The following is a 19,713-nucleotide window of genomic DNA, read 5'->3' as shown; positions in this document are numbered from 1 at the left end:
GGAAACCTTATGTGGCAGCTCGACTCTGTCCTATAGGGTCACTATGAGTTGGAATCAACTGGATGGCAACAGGTTTGGTTTTTGGTTTGAATGATTAAAATAGTTTTTATTAGATTTAGTATCAATAAAGAAAAGGGATTGTGTCTTCATAATTTTTTGGTGACTCCATTTCTCTGAAAGTTTCAGAAGCTACAATTTCTTTAAGTTAATAATATGGAAGTATATTCTTTTAGTAAATTTAATTTACATCTGAGGGAATGTGTGTGTCTGTGTATATCAGAGTAGTAGGAAGGGGGATGGCAGATGAAGATGTGTGAAGAGATAGAGGTGAAACATATAATCCCTGTACTCTATTATTATTAAGCTGGGTAGAAAGAAGAAGCTTATTAAGTATGTGGGTAGGCTTCATTCTGAGCAACTGGAGTGCTTATTTTATAGCTATACGGTAATATACTGAAAGATAGATCTAGACTTCAGAAGGTTAGATGGCACTCTAAGAGCCAGTCCACCCCTCCCTCATGTGAGACCGCATTATGGTTAGAGACATTGGGCCCAGAGGCAGTGTGGTCACACTGTTGGAAGGGTGGCTGTGAGTTGTTTTGACAATCACAGTGGCAAAGTTCTGATCATGGCAGATTTGTTGAGTTTTGTAGATCAGTGCAAATAGCATATCCCTTATTTGTAACTAGCTCCTAAGGTCAGTTCCCATTAGATTTAGCTATTCAATGCATTCTTCTCTTCATTATCAGTAATTGCTTGGAAGAATAGTAAAAAAAGCAAAACCAGTGTGAACCACTGAGGCATGAAGAGAGTTGGACTAGAGCATCTGGGAACAAAACTGTTTCTCTCTTAAGTAAAATCAGGGCTTGTTTTTAATCTTATTGTACCAAATATGTCCCCAGACATGACCAAGAAACATTGTTCTCATGTCCATAGGCAGTCATTTTACAACTATGGGTAGCATCAACACATCAGAGAAGAATTGCAGAGATAGTGAACCAGTGGCCTGAATCATAGTGTAGCAGTACATTTCTAAGCCTTATTATCGTTAAAGCCTTTAAGTTGAATTTCTGTTACTTTAAGTCAAAATCAACCTACATCATGTAAAAAGAACAAAACAAAACATACTTTTTTTTTCAGTTAAAATGCATAGGTGACATTTGAAATTATGGTAGTACATACACAGTGAAATGTGTGACAGAGAGCATGCAGAACATTCGAGGGGAGAAGAAAGGAGGAGGAGAGGAGAAAGATGACTTGAAAGGTGATAGATCTATTACTTATTGACAATGTACCACGTGCCATGACTATTCCAGGTGCGTGATGATCAATACTCCCAGACTTTATCATAATAATGCAAGAAGGTCTTACTACACAAGAGTATTTAAATGAAGAAACTGGAGTGCACTTAATAAAAGATTAACCATAGATGAAAAGAGAGAGAATTTTTGAAATAAGAATAATCAGCAGACAGAAAAAGTCAGAGATGGTAAGATTGGAACAAAAATTTGTGAGAAGGAAGACATAATCTATAATGTTAACAATGAAGTCAATTAGAGTAAGAACTATAAAACATTCCCTCAACTTTGTCATTAGTATATTCTTTTTTTTTTTTTTTTTTTGAGAACAGTTTCAGAAATGGAGGCCGTGAAGTGAAAACTATATATTGGGAAACAAAGGGTGACATACAACAATATTTCAAGGGAGAGGCTGCATCAAGAAAAGAGATATCAGGCTTCAGAGTGACCTCAAAATATACTGAATCTAGGTCAAAGAGTGTAGGCATAGGGATTGAATATCCAAGAAAAGTGCCAACAGATGAAACACTGTAATATAGACCTGGTAATTGCAGAAAACAGCACCAGCTAGTTCAGCAGAAAAAATTATTAAAGAATATTAGTCAACCCAATATTCATCTGGAGCAATGAAGAAACTCGTTTTGTCTGAATAATTCCCAAAACATTCTGAAGAACTAGCTGGATAAGGGAACTGCTGCTTTCATTGATTCGCAAACCACAGCAAATCTGTTGTGATCCAAAAGCTAAGGCGGCTACGCAACTCAGGACACCCACTACCAACCCAGAACCAGGCTGCTTCTTCCTCCATCAAGACTAAGCAAATGGCTTCCACGTCACAGGTCAGCACCCTAGCTGCAAGGCAGTGTGTGTGTGCTAGTGGGAAAGGAGATTCACAATGGCGGAAATTTTCAAAAGGTGGAGAAGCTTTCAGAAAACTCTAGGCAGTCACAAACGATAGATGCCCACCACAAAGGTCCTAGAGGATATGGAAAGAGATGTCATATAAAACACAGTGGAATTTAAAGCCAAGATGTTACAGTGGAATTGATGACTGACCTAGATAAGTCTTCCTATTTTTAATAAGCATTTGATTTATTTCTGATAGATCAGTGGTGTATTTGGTATGTTTCACCTGCCTCAGGCTCTTTAAAGCTTAAGTTTTTCCTGGCTTTTGGCATCCAAGACCATTCCTTGACATCCTATACTGCCCAAGCTTTGGCTTTCCAAGGACTTCAGAATGAGGAGTTAAAAGTGGATAGGAAGCGGTGTAACCCTCTGCAGATTTTCCTAAGAATGTGGAGGAGCAATGTGATTTAGGACCTTGAAACTAGCTCTGACATGCATCCTGATTAGACTAAGTTAATCATTGTATTCTTAGATCCATTTTCACTTGTTTTAACCAAGAAATATATAGACAGTTCTCTCTGTGCATAATTCCAGTACACACAAATTTCAGTTGCCACAATTTAATTAAATAACACTAGTTCCCCAACATCATGGTTCACATTGCGATGATCATGATATATTAGTTATGAATGATTGCATAAAGTACAAAATCAATCAATCAATAAGGCAAACCAGAGGAAATGATGGCAACAAAAAACAAAGGAACTCTCAACGTTAAAAGTTAGAGGCTTATCCAAACTCAGAAAAGAGTATGACAATTCACCAAGGCAGTGAAAAAAAGAAAAAAATGCTCTCTTCGTCTTATAAGTTATCCTATGAGAAGTCAAGCATTGTTCAAACTACTCCTGCTGCATCTTTAAAAAGAAATATGACACTTTAGTTGTCAATGTTTCTAATGTTTTAAATTATACTAGACTAACTAAATATTAGTTTTAGTATTTTTTTCATTCTACTGTAAGTGACAACTGCCAATATTAGTGTTTTTATTAATGTTTTGACAAAAATAAATAAAGGTCATGGAACAATTGCAATGTTTCCCGTTACTAAGACTGTTTTGCATGGTTTTCAAGTGCAAGGGCATTTTTAAGGTTCCACACTACTGCGTAGATCAAGGGCTCCTTGCAATTGGCATGCCCCCAGATAGAAATATGGTCGCCATTTACAAGATTATAGGAAGGGGTGGGGAGAGTGAGGAAAGTAAAATTCTACAGCAGGAAGGTAGCTAGGCTAAGTTCACAGGAGAAGGGAAGAGGTCAACTAACTACATAGGAAGAAGACAGACTAGTGGGAGGGAATTTGTGCATCTTAGAAGGTGAGGTTGATGTTTCTTTGAAGGATGAAAAATATAATGTAATTGCAAAATGATATATGCTAAAGGTAAAATGGATACATGAAAAGGAAATAAGCTTCTGTTTGTAGGCAACTGATATCAAAGAAATACATGCAAGAATTAAGATCAGAACTGATGGAAGCTGAGGAGAAGAACCCATCCAAGGAGAAAACACACCTCATGGACGATGGCTGAGTTAAGGTGCATTCCACAGAGGTTATGGTATCTTCAGCATGTGAGAGTGGTTCAGGGGGCTATCATACCAAACCACTTGCCATTGAGTTAATTTTGACTCATGCTGAGCCCCTGTGTGTCACAGTAGAGCTTGCTCCATAGGGTTTTACAATGGCAGATGTTTTTGGAAGTAGATCTTTGAGCCTGCCTTCGAAGGTGCATCTGGGTAGACTCAAACCTCCAACCTTTCAGTTAGCAGCTGAGCGAGTTAACTTTCTACACTACCCAGAGACTCCTCAGCGGACTCTCAGAAGGGACTAAATGGAAGAAGAACCCCTTGTAGGTAGAGATTCCTAAGAGCTGTTAAGACTGCATCAAACCTGGAAAGCAGACATTGGAGTAAATGAGTCTCCCACTGGGTCAATAAATGAATGCAAGGGTATTTGCAAAGAAAATCTGAAAAATATGCTTTATTTAAAATTTTCACCATACAGAATGTTCCATGAAGAAAAGAAACAACTTTGGTATTGTATAGTTTAGTTTCTGAGCTTGCCAAACCTATATTACCCACTATCTTTAAAAGCATCCATTTCTGAGTGGGCTATTTTCCCTTTCCTTCCTTCCTTCCTTCCTTCCTTCCTTCCTTCCTTCCTTCCTTCCTTCCTTCCTTCCTTCCTTCCTTCCTTCCTTCCTTCCTTCCTTCCTTCCTTCCTTCCTTCCTTCCTTCCTTCCTTCCATGAAAAAGTTGTTTTGAAAAATATCAACATTTTTGCTGAAAAATTAGGAAATTGAGGTGTTTCACAAGTTGATAAGGAAATACAGGGGATCAATTTACTTCAAGTGTAACAGCAGGGAAGGATAGGGCTCCAGGTCAATAAAAAAAAAAACAAAACTATACAATCAAGGCGGGAAAAGTGAAAGAACTTGGGAGGGTACTATAAGAGCCTTTGTTAGGTGGGTTACTTCCTGACTTCTATAATAGGAAGATTCTTACTTTAAACTGGTTGTTAACTACTCCAATGTTAAGATGCTTCTGGCAGGAAATTGGGTTGGAATTGATGGCAGAGGTGGAGGTTTTAATCTGAGTCATTGTATTCCTGAGAATTGGTGTTAGTTCTGTGAATTTTACTTGAATTAATTAGTTGAAATTAATGCTTAGAAAGCCACAGGCTATAGAGTGGCTTATTTGCATAATTATTCATTTAACAAATCATTATTCAGCACTTATTAATATTCAGGTAATATTTTTGGCACTATATGATTAAAAACGGGTGGCAAGGTGGTTAAAAGTGTGCAGCTGAGAACTGAAAGGTAGGCGGTTTGAACTCCCAGCGGCTCCGCAGAAGAAAGATGTGGCAGTCTGCTTCTCTAAAGATTTATAGCTTTGGGAACCCTATGGAGCAGTTCTGTTCTGTCCTACAGAGTCCTCTGTGTCGGAATCAGCTTGTCAAAATGAAAAACCAAACCCATCACCATGGAGTCAATTCTGACTCACAGCAACCCTAAAACGGCAACGGATTTTTGTTGTTCAATGACTAAAAAAATAAAAGAATATACAAAAAATTCACATCACCTTCAGAGATACTTATACCTAGGACATTGACAGCTGTTGGAAGTATTATGAGGTGCCTCTTAGGCATAAATAAAATGATTTAGTGAGATAACTTGCCCGTGGTTTCAGGTAAGGCAAAGTTTCACTTTGATTTTTTTTTGGGGGGGGGGGATGAAGTCTTAATCATGCTAATGAACAGGCTGGAGCTTAGGAGAAAGTTTGTGGGGGTTCCTAGTGTGTGTGTGTGTGTGTGTGTGCACGCGCGCACGTGTGAGAGACAGAGAGCGGCAGAGAGAATGAGTGAGGAAGAGAGAGGGAAAAGGAGGGAAATAGGGCCCTCAACTTTGTTAAACACACCCTTGAAAAATCTGTAAGCAGTTTGTAGAAAATTTCAAAGGCCAGCCTAGGAGAAAGAATTCCAGACTCCAGCTCCTGTTTCAAAAAGGCATGCTTCATAGATTCAGGGAAAAATTCCTGTAAGTAATCCTTTAGTCAGAGATATCATGCTAAGGAAATTCAGTAGAAAAAGCATGCTTTCACTTAACAAATTTGATTAGTTTATTTCCCTGAAGGTTAGAAGATGAGAACAAGCCACTTACTTTCTTTTCTTCTGCATGGGGGCCCTTCATCGTTATGTCCCTGTTTCCCTCTTAAGATCTGCCATTCACAGAATTGAGAAACTCGGGGTTTACTTAGTCCGGAGGGGTGGGCAGACCTGCTTCCAAATGCTGGGCAAAGAGAATCTGGGAGTCTAATCAATACGTCCCTTCATCAGCGGCATCTCCTGGTACCCAGATTGATAGTAAAGATTGGTCTGCATAGACTGCAGAGTTGTCGTGGTCACTGACACAGTGACTCTCTGCTAATCCTGATCCCTGCCCAGGATACAAAGACACCTAATTCATGGGGACCAATGTTAAAACCCTTTCTGTTTCCACTTATGTGCTCAATCAGGAATCAGAATTTCACTCATTCTCTTTTCAGTGAGGGGGAGAGCATGCCCCCATCTACTGTTCTCTGTAGGCATGTAATAGATAACCCAAAACCCAAACTCATTGCCGTGGGGTCAATTTTGACTCATAGCTACCCGATAAGGCAGGGTAGAACTGCCCTATGTGGTTTCCAAGACCGTAATCTTTATGAAAGCAGACTGCCACATCTTTCTCTCTTGGAACAGTTGGTGAGCTCAAACTGTAGACCTTTCTGTTAGCAGCTGAGCACTTAATTGCTGCAACACCAGGGTTCCATATAATAGATACAAAAAAAAAAAAACAAACCCAGTGCCGTCAATTCTGACTCATAGCGACCCTATAGGACAGAGTAGAACTGCCCCATAGAGTTTCCAAGTCGCACCTGGCAGATTTGAACTGCTGACCCTTTGGTTCACAGCTGTAGCACTTAACCACGATGCCACCAGGGTTTTCTCACATATAATACATAAGTTTCATAATTTAAAGTTTATCCACTGTGTGAGGTAATACCACAAAACTCACTTGAAAACCTTCTCTACTTTTCTAAGCCAAAGATACATGACCCATGTGGGAAGGAAGAACCCCGGGCTCCACACTCAAAGCACCAGAACCCCTTCTATTTCATCTGAGCCCCTGAATTGCTTGTATTCTTGAAATTACTAGTAAAATTTGATGCTAAATAACGGCTCTGATTTGTTCTGTCTGTCTTGAAAATCTTATCCTGAGTGTTGGCTTTGACCTACTCTTAAAAGAGCAGATTAAAAAAATATATATATCGAAGTCACATACCCCCTCCAAATTGCTAAAATAAATAATATTTTAATAGAAATAACAATAAAAGATATAAAGAAAAATACATCATCAGAGATGTGAAGTAATGGAAAGAGGAAGTAAGACCTGTTCTTAGAAAGTCTCATTAGATAATAACCAGGCCAGGACTACTAACTAGAACATCCAGATAAAGAAGCCCAGAACTTGGCAGATGGAGGATAACACTTGAGTCTGGAGTTTTATCAATTCGGTATGACAGGTCTTTAGTGATAACTTCTTAAAAAGGAAATAATAATAAATGAGGCAACACTCATTGTTGCCTTAAAAAAGTTTTAATAAGTAGAATAGTGAGCCCAACTCTGAAAGGTTTTCTACCCCTGGTTGATGTATAACCAAGTTCTATGATTGACAAAACACTGGGCTTCCCCCAATCAGAAGTAGGGTTAAAAAAATTAAGAATCTTGTTATTACGTTGAGCATTGTTCATGTATCACATCCTGTGCACTGTTTTTCCTTGCCCCATCACCCCACTTGCTACCTTGCCTAGGTGTTCAGAGCCCAGTGCCAGTACCAGGAGGACTCTGCGTCAAATTCTTCTGTTCCTATTGTTCCCAGGATGCTGTAGAAATGCATATGAATTTTCCATTCCTAAATCAACTGTTGAAGTTATTGCTAAATCACTAGGTGTATCCTGCATCTCTTAGGAAAGTAGTATCTTACAACAAGATAACGTATTATGATCACAACGGTATATATTTTAACAGAGGGCAAGATGATATACTGTTATCTAAAGAAATGAAGCCATAAGGTAAAAATGTGACGTCTTCTGGCCATTGAATGTGGTAAAGATGTTTGTGAGCAACCGGGGACATTTTGGTGGTATTAATACAACTACATCATGTTAGTAAACACACGTTTTTAGCCCTTCTCCCAGTTCAGTCTTGGAAGAAGTACAACCATAATGTTCCCTAGAAGCAAGGATGGCGAGACTGTGTCTCACATACTTTGGACATGTTACAAGGAGGGATCAGTCCCTGGAGAAGGACATCATGCTTGGTAAGGTAGAAGGTCAACGAAAAACAGGAAGACTCAAAATGAGATGGATTGACATGAAACAATGGCCCCTCAAGTGGGCAGTGCTTTGCTCTGTTGTGCATAAGGTCACTATGAGTCAGAACTGACTCGATGGCACCTAACAACAACAACAACAACAACAACAACCCAGTGCATAGACAAACCAAACCACAAAATAGTTATTGTATTTTTGTCTGGCGGGTATTTTTTGGGAATTGTATTAATACTCAGATTCTTCTAGGAGAGAGAGCAGTGCTACACTATGGAGTTAATGAAATTCCCAGCAAAAGTGACCAGTTTAGACACATGAAAGCTACTAAGATCAATTTGTTGTTGAGTCGATTCTTACTCTTAGTGACCCTTAGGACAGAGTAAGGTCTTTTCTTTCACAGAGTGGCTGGTGGGTTTGAACTGCCGACCTCTCATTTAGCAGCCAAGCACTTAACCATTGCCCTACCAGGACTCTAAATTCAAATAGAATTCCCATGCAAAAGCAAGACCAGTTTAGAAATATGAGAGCTGCTGAATTCAATAGGTGCTAAAAAAAAAAAAAAAAAGCTGGAGGATATTTTCATGATAGGACTGAAAAACAAAATAAAACAAATCAGCAAACAAAAATTTAGGAGCTAAAGAATGGTTTTGGAAATATCCACTACTTATATAAAAGCATTTTTTAAGAAAGCTTTCCCTATATGATGCAAAACATTTGAATCTGGACATGCCACCTTCTACCTGTCTTTCTCAAAAAAATTACATTTAAAAGTAAATTACCTTTTAAAGATTTATATGATATATTAACTTGGTTTTTGTTTGTTTAGAATAGCTTAAATATCTCAATTATTAGAACCTGTTAATGAGTAAATAATTTACACACCAAAGTGGCTGGATTAATATATATAATATATGCTTAGAATATTCTTTAGGTGGGTTAATGGCTTCTTTTCATCAGTTTTGTCCCTCTATAGTTGCCTTCCTAGTTTTATTATGTTTTGTTTTGTCATTTATGTTTTTACATATTTATTTTTGTAGTAAAAAGAAAAAGTCACATTAAGCTTTTGGTCAAAAACTGTCCATCCATCACGAAAATCGGAAAAAAAAAAGAAAGAAAATGTTTAAATTCCTTTTATATTTTAAAAGTAATCAAATAATGCTTACTATTTTGTTAACAGTCATCTTTCACATTCCTCCACATTAAGCACTTAATTTCCATCTGGCATCGGGTTACCACCAGAGACATTTCATCCTTCATCTACTGGTAATGGGCATGCTTCAAAGAGCTCTGATTATTCCAGATACCTTCAGAATTGAAGAACAAGCCTTGGAGACTTCAAGTGTAACACCCTGGAAGGTTTTTGAATGGGAAAAATAATCATTTTAACGGGAAGTTTGAGCTACAAGGTGGCTTTGAAAAGAGGGAAGAAGGCAAATTAGCTGAAAATGATAAATTACACGTAGCAGAAGAGAGGGGATGTTTTAGGCAGATGGAAAAAAAGCAATCAACAAACAGAAAACAATACAAAACTAAAAAGAGCAAAAAACATACTATGAGAGAAATAAAATTTTATTAAAGAAAACAAGGATAACATCTAAAGATAATGAAACATACCTACAAATATCTGGAACCAATGTGATTGTAGTGGCAGTTATACTGAATTTTTTTTTTTTCTTAACTGGTGGAATTTGTGTGTGTAATTTAGGTGTAAGCTTACAGAGAAAATTAGTTTCTCATTAAACAGTTGATACACAAGTTGTTTTGTGACATTGGTTGCCAACCCTGCTCTGTGTCAACATTCTCCCCTTCTACACCACAGTTTCCCTGTTTCGATTGGTCCAGTTTTCTTGTCCCTTCCTGCTTTCTTGTCTTTGATTTTGGGCTGGTGTGCCCATTAGTCTCATATATATGATTGTGAAGGAGAGCAAAGAAGATCAAAGACACAAGAGAAAGATTAATCCAAATGATTAAGGGACCAAAACTACCACAATCTCCACCAGACTGAGCTCAGGACATCTGGATGGTCCCTGGTTACCATTACTGACTGCTTTGGCAGGGATCACAATAGAGGGTCTCAGACAAAGCAGGAGAAAACATAGAAAAATTCAAATTAAAAAAAAAAAAAGAATAGGCTTGCTGGTCTGACAGAGACTGGAGAAACCCCTTTTAACTCAGTACTGAAGTCACTCCTGAGGTTCACCCTTCAGCCAAAGATAAAACAGGCCAACAATAACACACTTGAGGGTCATCATAGTTCAATCATGTATATACTGAATTTTTAAGCTGAGTTCTTAGAGTTTTTTTCCACTTTTCTCAAATTGGGAATAGGAATAGAGCATATCATCCCATGGGAAAGAAGAACATGTTTATTGACCATAAATACAATCAGCACAATTTTCCTCTTCCAGTTTTGTAATATGCATTCCATATTGTCTTTCTCCTACTCCAAAAAAATGAATTTATCAATCCCCCAAAATAAAAATTTTTCTTTAGTTTAGCTTTAAAAAAGAATTTTAAATAGAATGCTTCATGACTTAAAACAAAAAACAATGATTCAAGAACATTCTAATTTTTTAAGTTATTTACAATTCTTTCAGAAGAAAAATGTGAAACTGACTGCTTCAAATATGTTACATGAATCTTATCTATTCAGCAAAACAGGTCCCATCAGAACACACACACATCTGTACATTGATATCAATTAAACTATTGATTTTACAATTTCTTTCTCCCCACTCCTATATGTATATGAATCTATGTAATAAAAATCATCTGAAGCTCAGAAATGACTTCACTATGGGTTAAATGGCTCCCATCTTTCTAAAACAGTCAGGCTTTATTGCCTATTTAATATGTCTAAATTTGATGTGTAATTAAAACACATTGTATACACATTGTGGTAAGCAGAATAATGTCCCCCAAAAGAAGTCAGTATCCTAATCCCCAGAACCTGTGAATACGTTATTTAACATGATAAATGTAACTTTGAAGATGTCATTAAGTTAAGGATCTTGAGATGAGGATTTTATCCTGCATTACCCAGTGGGCCCAATGTAATCACATGGGTCCTACAAAACAGAAAGCTTTCCCCAGCTCTGATCGGAGGATGATGTGACCACAGGGGAAAGGAACAAAGACAGACAACATTGCCGTCTTTGAAGATGAAGAAAGGGCCAAGAATGTCTGTGCCCAGTATAAATTAGAAAAACCAAGGCAAAAGATTCTCCCTTAGAGGCTCCAGAAAGGAATGCAGTCATGCTAATACCTTGATTTTAGCCCATTGGGGCTTTCTGATCTATAGAATTATAAGGTAAGAAATCTGTGTTCTTCTTATGCTTACCAAAATACTTCACCAAAAGAGTAAAAGGAGAACCTACAGACTGGGAAAAGATTTTTGGCTATGACATATCCAACAAGGGTCTAACCTCTGAAGTCTACAAGATACTGCAACACCTCAACAACAAAAAGACAAATAGTCCAATTAAAAATGGGCAAAGGACATGAACAGACACTTCATCAGAGAAGACATTCAGGTGACTACGACACATGAGAACATGTTCTCAATCATTAGCCATTAGAGAAATGCAAATCAAAACTACATTGAGATATCATCTCACCCCTACAATACTGGCACTAATCCAAAAAATGCAAAATAATAAATGTTGACGAGGTTGTGATGAGATTGAAACTCTTATGCACTGCTGGAGAGTATGCAAAATGGTACAACTACTTTGGAAAACAATATGAAACTTCCTTAAAAAGCTAGAAATAGAAATGTCATGCAGTTCAGTAATCCCACTGCTAGGAATACACCCTAGAGAAATAAGAGCCATCGCATGAATAGACATATGCACACTCATTCATTGCAGCACTATTCACAATAGCAAAAAGATGGAAACACCCTAAATACCCATCAATAGATGAACGGATAAACAAACTATGGTACACACACACTATGATAAAGAACAACGCTGAATCCATGAAACATCTTACAATGTGGATGAACCTGGAGGGCATTATGCTTAGTGAAATAAGTCAGTCACAACAGGACAAATATTGTATGAGACCACTATTATAAGAACTCAATAAAAGGTTTACACAGAGAAAAAAGCATTCTTTGATGGTTACAAGGGTGGGGAGGGAGGGGAAGGGAAAATCACTAACTAGATAGTAGACACATGTCAACTTTACTGACGGAAGAGACAACACACAATATAGGGGAAGTCAGCACAACTGGACCAAAGCAAAAGCATAGAAATTTCCTAGACACATCCAAACACTATAAGAAACTGAGTAGCTGGGGCTGGGGACATGAGGACCATAGTCTCAGGGGACATCTAGGTCAATTGGCATAACAGTTCATAAAGAAAATGTTCTACATCCCACTTTGATGAGTAGAGGCTGGGGTCTTAAAAGCTTGAGAGAAGCCATCTAAGATACATCTATTGGTCCCATCATATCTGGAGCAAAGGCGAATGAAGAAAACCAAAGACACAGGAAAATATTAGCCCAAAGGACTAGAGGACCACAAGAGCCAGAGACTCCACCAACCTGAGACCAGAAGAACTAGATGGTGCCACCAATGAGAGCTCTGACAGAAAACACAACAGATAGTTCCAGACAGAGCGGGAGAACAATGTAGAACAGAATTTAAAAAAGATCAGGGTTACTGGTCTGATGGAGATGGACGAATCCCTGAAACTATGGCCCCTGGACACTCTGCCATCCCAGAACTCAAACCATTCCCAAAGCCCACTTTTTAGACAAAGATTAGATATACCTATAAAACAAAAAATAACACACGTGAGGAATGTGCTTCTTAATTCAACTAAATAAAAATTAAATATATGAGAGCAAATGGCAACTCCTGTCTAAAAGCAAGATGAGAAGGCAGGAAGAGACAGCAATTGGATGAATGGGCACAGGGAACCCAGGGTGGAAAGGGGAAGCATGCTGTCACATTGTGGGGATTGCAGCCAATGTCACAAAATGATACGTGTATAACTTTTTGAATGAGAAATTAACTTGAGCTATAAACTTTCACCTAAAGCACAATAAAAAAAAAAAAAAAACCCAGAAATGTGAGTCCTTGTAAGTCAATAAGTTTGTGATAATTCATTAGAACAGCAACAGAAAACTAGTACATATATGTAAAACCAAAAAAGCAAACCAGGTGTCCTTAAGTTGATCTCAACTCATGGAGGCCTCATGTGTGTCAGAATAGAAATGTGCACTATGTAAAGGTTTGTTTTTTTTTTTCCCTCAACTGTTATGATCCTCATGAAACAATATTAAACTTACAATGATGAGCCAGCCCTGACATTTCTTATATGATCCATGGCCTGATACACATTATTTCCAACTACCGTTTAATATCTTTAAATGGATGTGTTCTATCCCTTAGGGCTTACAAAAATGCCAACTTGAATTTCCACTTTGTTTTGACACCTTGCAGCCTATTTGCTAACAGAATTATGCTGGGTTTTGCCATTTGTTATCCTATCAGGCAATATCAATCTGATACATAAATCATTTGTACTGAGAACTCTCAGCTCAGGGCAGAGAAGCTGGAAAGGCAGCAATGTAAAGAAAGGGAAGACAAAAAAAAAAAAAAAAAAAGAATGCAACCTACTCACATCAAAAATGTGTCCTTCAATCTAGTGTTAAAAAACAAAGGTCAGGAAATTTGTTTAGAAAGGGAAGAAGCAGAGCTAAGGATTGAAAATCAAGAAATCAGTAATCTGTTACCTCATTTTTAAAACAGGAATAGCGATAATGTCTCTCCCTTAAAGTTATTGTGAGACTCAATTGTCATAAACATGTAAAGCGTCTAGAGCATCTTTTCACTTCCCTACTGATGCCTGCCTCTTTGTTGCCTATTAGAATACTAGTCTTATATGTGAAGCTTTCTTCTTTCCTTCAGTATTTCCAGGACTATTTTTGCACTTAACCATTGTGTCATTCTGGAATTCCTTGGTGGTGCAAACAGTTAACGTGCTCAGCTGCTAACCAAAATGTTGAGAGTCTACCCAGAGTTGCCTTGTAAGAAACATCTGGTGATCCACTTCTGGAAAAATCAGCCATTCAAAAATCACAGGGAACACAGTTCTACTGTGACACACATGAGATCGCCATGAGTCAGAATCAACTCAGTGGCAACTCGTACTGGTTTTATCATTCAGGAAAGATTTCATTACGCAAAGGAACAAACACAGCCGAAATCCTCTCAGTGATTTATTTCAACAAAAAGCGTGTCTCTTGCTCATACAAAATACACTGTGGGCCCAGCTAATATTCTAGCTCAGCTTTGCATTAACATTAAATCTTCCATATTAGAAGTGACCTCCTTTCACATTTCATGAGGCAGATGAGTCAGGTGGCCACACCTCATTTCAGGGGGGTAGGGAAGGAAAACCCTCAAGTGTGCCCTGAGAGGATAAAGCTCAGATATATGAGGTGTATTACCCTATCTGTGCTGAACTGCTAACAACATGGCTAAACAAACAAAACCATTGCCTTCCAGTCAATTCCAACTCCTAGCAACCCTATAGGACAGAGTAGAACTGCCTCACAGGATTTTCAAGGAGCACCTGGTAGATTCGAACTACCTTTTGTTAGCAGCTGTAGCTCTTAACCACTATGCCATCAGGGTTTCCACAACATAGCTACTGTCCCTCATTTCCTGCTCCCCCAAACTGGCTCTATTTCTCCCTCTTTTACCTCCAGAATAACTATCGGAGTTGTATGGATTATATTAGTGATATTAAACATTTTCTGGGACAGTGTGATGGCACTGAAGCTGTTGGTAAAGTGATCCTGCAGTGCCTAACAGGATGTGTGGACCACCATGCTACACATTATTAACCCGGTGGGCCGACGTGGGAAGAATAGGAGTTAGGCAAATATTCCTGAACCTGAGAAGATTTTTCTTCCACTTTATTATTCTTCAAAAGGGTATAGGAGCTTTCCACTTTGAATCTTAATGTCCAGATACATATTACAGCTTGTCTTTTCCTTCAGAAAAAGTTTCAAGGCCGCTTACCTAACTATGGTGAATTATTTCCAATAGGAGTGTTGCAGGTTCACAAAGATGTGTAAAATGACTTCATTTGCTCAATGGTAGGAATGCTTTTCTCAGAAAATTTAGATTATTCTATCATTCTTCACTTGCAGAATGCAGATTTGACAAATTACAACTTCTGGGAGTCCATTGCTTCTGAGTGTCCTTGTGTCTCTCTGATGTTCTACTAATCACCCAAAGAGGCAATGAGCTTCCTTATGATAATTCAGACTTTAGGTTTCGGTGGTTTACTTGGAATTGTGAAATTGCAGTCCCTAAATAGATTTAAAAATACCAGTACTCATAGAAAGAGAAATATATATAGTCCTACACTTCTCAGAAAATAGCTCAGCTTGAACAAGACTTGTTAGTTTGTCACTGCGTGTATGTGTATGCAAGAGACAGAACAATACAGTTTCTCTAACTATGTCGCAGATCCTTAAAAACATGACCAATTTCTAGATTATTCAGAGGATTCTTTACCTTTCCTCCAATTCTCCTCTGTCAGTCTCACGTCGAAAGCCTCTGGAATGATGAGAATGCACCTATGCAATTTAAGAGTTATGGGGTGGCAAGAAACAAAAATTCGGCTCAAACTAGCTTAACCAAAAAAAGAAACGTATTGGATGACACAATGTAAGAAAGAATTGGAAACAGCCAAATTAAAGGATAGGGAGGTACACATTTGGGCTTCAAGTAGAAGCAATAAAATTAAATAAAATCAAACATCATCAGAAATACGGCTGTTAGATCAGTTACAGATTCAACAACCACAGAGAGGATGACTTGCTTTTTTTTTTCTGATCCCAACCGAGAACATATGTACACATGTACATGTGTGCGTATGGGTGGGAAACCCTGGTGGCATAGTGGTTAAGAGCTACAACGCTGCTAACCAAAAGGTTGGTGGTTCGAATTCACCTGGCACTCTTTGGAAAGAAACCCTGTGGGGCACTTCCACTCTGTCCTACAGGGCGCTATGAGTTAGAATCGAATCAACGGCAACAGGTTTGGTGTTTGGTGTGTGGGTGTGTGTTGTTTCTTCCTACAAGATTCTATGTCCTTTATGTTTTTAAGTCTTCATAGTTGTCCTTAACGTCTACTGAGTTACCGTTCATATTTCTGAAGCATCCTTGTATTTCAGAGCTGAACCCTATCTTTTCAGGTTTTTTAATGCATTTCCAGGTAAACTTAAAAATATATTAGATAGGATTTTTGCTCACATATCATTGCATAAGTGAAATTAGACTATTTTTAACTTTCCTTTTCCTATCTTGGGAACAATATTTAACCTGTATGGTTAAGCACCTCCTGCTAACTGAAAGGTTAGCGGTTTGAATTCACCGCTGCTCTGCAGGAGAAGGATGTGGCAGTTGGTTTCCTTAAAGATTACAGCTTTGGAAATGCTATGGGGCAATTCTACTCACCCTATAAGGTCACTGGAAACACTGGTGGCACAGTGGTTAAGTGCTACAGCAGCTAACCAAAGCGTCGGCAGTTTGAATCCGCCAGGCGCTTCTTTGAAACTCTATGGGGCAGTTCTACTCTGTTCTCTGTCCTATAGGGTCACTGTGAGTCGGAATCGACTCGACGGCACTGAGTGTGGTTTTTGTTTTTGATATAAGGTCACTACGAGTTGAAATTGACTTGATTGCAATGGGTTTGGCTTTTTCTTATCTTATTTCTATTTCGCTATTGTGGTTATAGTAGTCTCCTGGAATAAATGGATAATGTTACTTTTTTAAGACTTCCTGGATTTTATAAATTTGTATGTATCCATTCCTCAAAAAATTTTATGTAACATGCCTCTAAAATTTTCTAGCCCTGATATTTTTTGTTAAGGAAATTTTTTGCTGTAAAATTCATATTCTAGAATGATTTTTTTTGTAAATTAGAGTTTGTGTTTCTTCTTAAATCAAGCTGATATTTTCCCCTTATGATTGTTCGTTTATTCTAGTTTTTTAAATTATTGGTTCAATTTTATGTTAACTTTTATTATCTCAGTTTCTGGGGTATATTTTTAGACTATTACTGACCTATTTTTATTGCATTGGACACACACTAGTGTGTTGTGTGTTTTTTCTGTGATATGTATGCCTGAATGGCGGCACAGTAGTCAAGAACTATGGCAAGCTACAGCTGCTAACTAAAAGATTTGCAGTTCTAATCCACCAGCCACTCGTTTGAAACCTTATGGGGCAGTTCTACTCTGTCCTATAGGGTAGCTATGAGTCAGAATTGACTTGATGGCAACAGAAACAGGTATGCATTTCCTTATTTATATTAATGATCTTTTCCAAAGTCCTGCCAGATATCTGGCTTGTGGATTTAATCCAAAAGGTGTTAGGAGGACAGTGTTCAGTTTCTGAGTTTTCTGAACTCTCTGGTATTCACAGGTTTGATAGAAGTTTGTACTTGACTTTTTAATTTACTAACAGTCTTCAAGCACTTCTGATTTTCCAAGTCATGCCAAAATTTGAGGCACACAATTTTATGTGTTATAGATGAAGACTGATTTCTTAACTTGATTTTCCTCTACAACCCACCCTGTATCCTATTGTTCAGTGTATATCCTACGCACTGTCATACAAAGTTTTTAGGTGCAAATACTGTTTTCCAGGTTCGAGCATTAGGCAGGGTCTCAATTTCCAGACTGTTACTGGTAGCCTTCATTACTGTCGTATGAAGCCATTAACACTCACACTTTTAAGTTACGGCTCCTTTTTCTGTTTTCGTCACATGGAGCTATCCATTTCTTGCTTTCACAATTGACTTATAATGTTTTTATTAATTTATCTTTCTATTTATTTGCTAATTTATAAGTGGCATATTTATGTCTTTAAGAGAGTAGATAGACCTTTCAACATGAAGGCCGTCTATATCTCATTCCTTAAAACTTTCTAAACTTCTCTTAGTTTGTTTCACTTCTCTTAGATATTTTATTTACTTGCAGTTGATGTCTCATTACATATAACATTGCTACCAATCATATTCCAACCCTCTTGTCCAGCCTCTGTTCCTGACGAGGCTCCCGCATTCTGTGTGCACTTGGTGCCCTGGTCATAGAAATCTTTCACTGAGCATACCTCTAAACATTTGCACACGCTCTTCTCTTTCTCTAAAGTGGTCTCTTCTCAGTTTTGTGTATGACTTACCCTTTTATATGCAGTTCTAAGGCCTCATCTCATGTAAAACCTTACCTGATTTAAACATATAGTATCATCTCCTTCAGCTCCTTGATCATGACTAATTTATAACATTTAATATACTTCATTGTAGTCTTTGCTTATACAGTGAAACCTCTGAGAGCCAGAACTCAGTGGGACTGCCTTGCTTTTCTGGGTCTCTCAAGTATTCTGCCCTTGACCAGGTGCAGTCTTATCACTTTTCTATTGCTCGTTTTAGTGGAAAATATTTGTGTTTTTCTTCTCTGATGGGTTTCCACCTTTTACAGGTTCCAGCTTTCTAATGTTTAATATATATGTGTTTCCCTCACTAGCCTTATTTTCTCTGAGGAAAAGGATAATTCCCTCTCTCTCTCTCCATATATATATACATATATACCAAAAAAAAAAAAAAAAGTTGCTGTCCAGGCAATTCCGACTCATAGCAACCCTATAAGACAGAGTAGAACTGCCCCATAGGGTTTCCAAGGAGTGGTTGGTGGATTCAAACTTCTGACTTTTTGAGTAGTAGCCATAGCTCTCAACCACTGTGCCACCAAGGCGCTGTCTCTCTCTGTGTGTGTATGTATATATATATAGCCTAGGACACACACTAATTATTTGAGAAATGAATGAAAAAATGACAATTCCATGTAATTGCTTTCCAGAACATATTTTATCAAGATTCTTGCTTTCTTTTCATTAGGAACTCTTTATCACTTTCTTAATCAGGCTTTACACATGGAGGCCACTTCATTTGGTTTCCTAGTCTATTTCCTATCCGATAGATTCAAGGTTATTTTTGCATGTGATTTTTTAATCTCCCAGCTCAGCATCACAATTCAAGCAGAGCTGATAGCTTGCTCTAATTTATTGTCTTGGATTCACTCCAAAAATGGCTAATGATTAGCACTCCATTCAGTGAAAGTCAATACCTCTACCCTGAATTTAGAGAAACTGTCAGGAAAGAAGAGAAATGTACATACTCGAAGTGTAAAGGGAGAAAACAGAAGCTTGTGCAAAAGGTATTTATTTTCTATTTGGGAGGCAATGGTTGACCATAATGTAGAACAAAGTATGCATTGTTACTTTTACTATTTTTACTATTTACTATGCTCTGATATATGGTATAAGTATTCCCTGATATATGGTATACCGGAAATACTCCTGTTCTCAATAGTTTATAAACTCATTTGGATGCAGAGGACTCCCTCCCAAGGCTGGCTTGTCTATCGCTGACAAATTCTGATAATGTGAAGTGGATTATTTGCCAAAGGTTAGGAAACGCTGGCGCATTTTCAGTTAATTCTCCATGCTATGACACAGGTAATATATATATATATTTTGCCCATAGAAATTACTTTTTACAATATCCATTTTCAATACAATTTCCAGACAAAATTGTATCAGATGCTCAAGAC

The sequence above is a fragment of the Loxodonta africana genome, chromosome 15 (genome assembly GCF_030014295.1).
Source record: "Loxodonta africana isolate mLoxAfr1 chromosome 15, mLoxAfr1.hap2, whole genome shotgun sequence".
NCBI classification, from domain to species: domain Eukaryota; kingdom Metazoa; phylum Chordata; class Mammalia; order Proboscidea; family Elephantidae; genus Loxodonta; species Loxodonta africana.
This window is presented reverse-complemented; position numbering follows the sequence as displayed.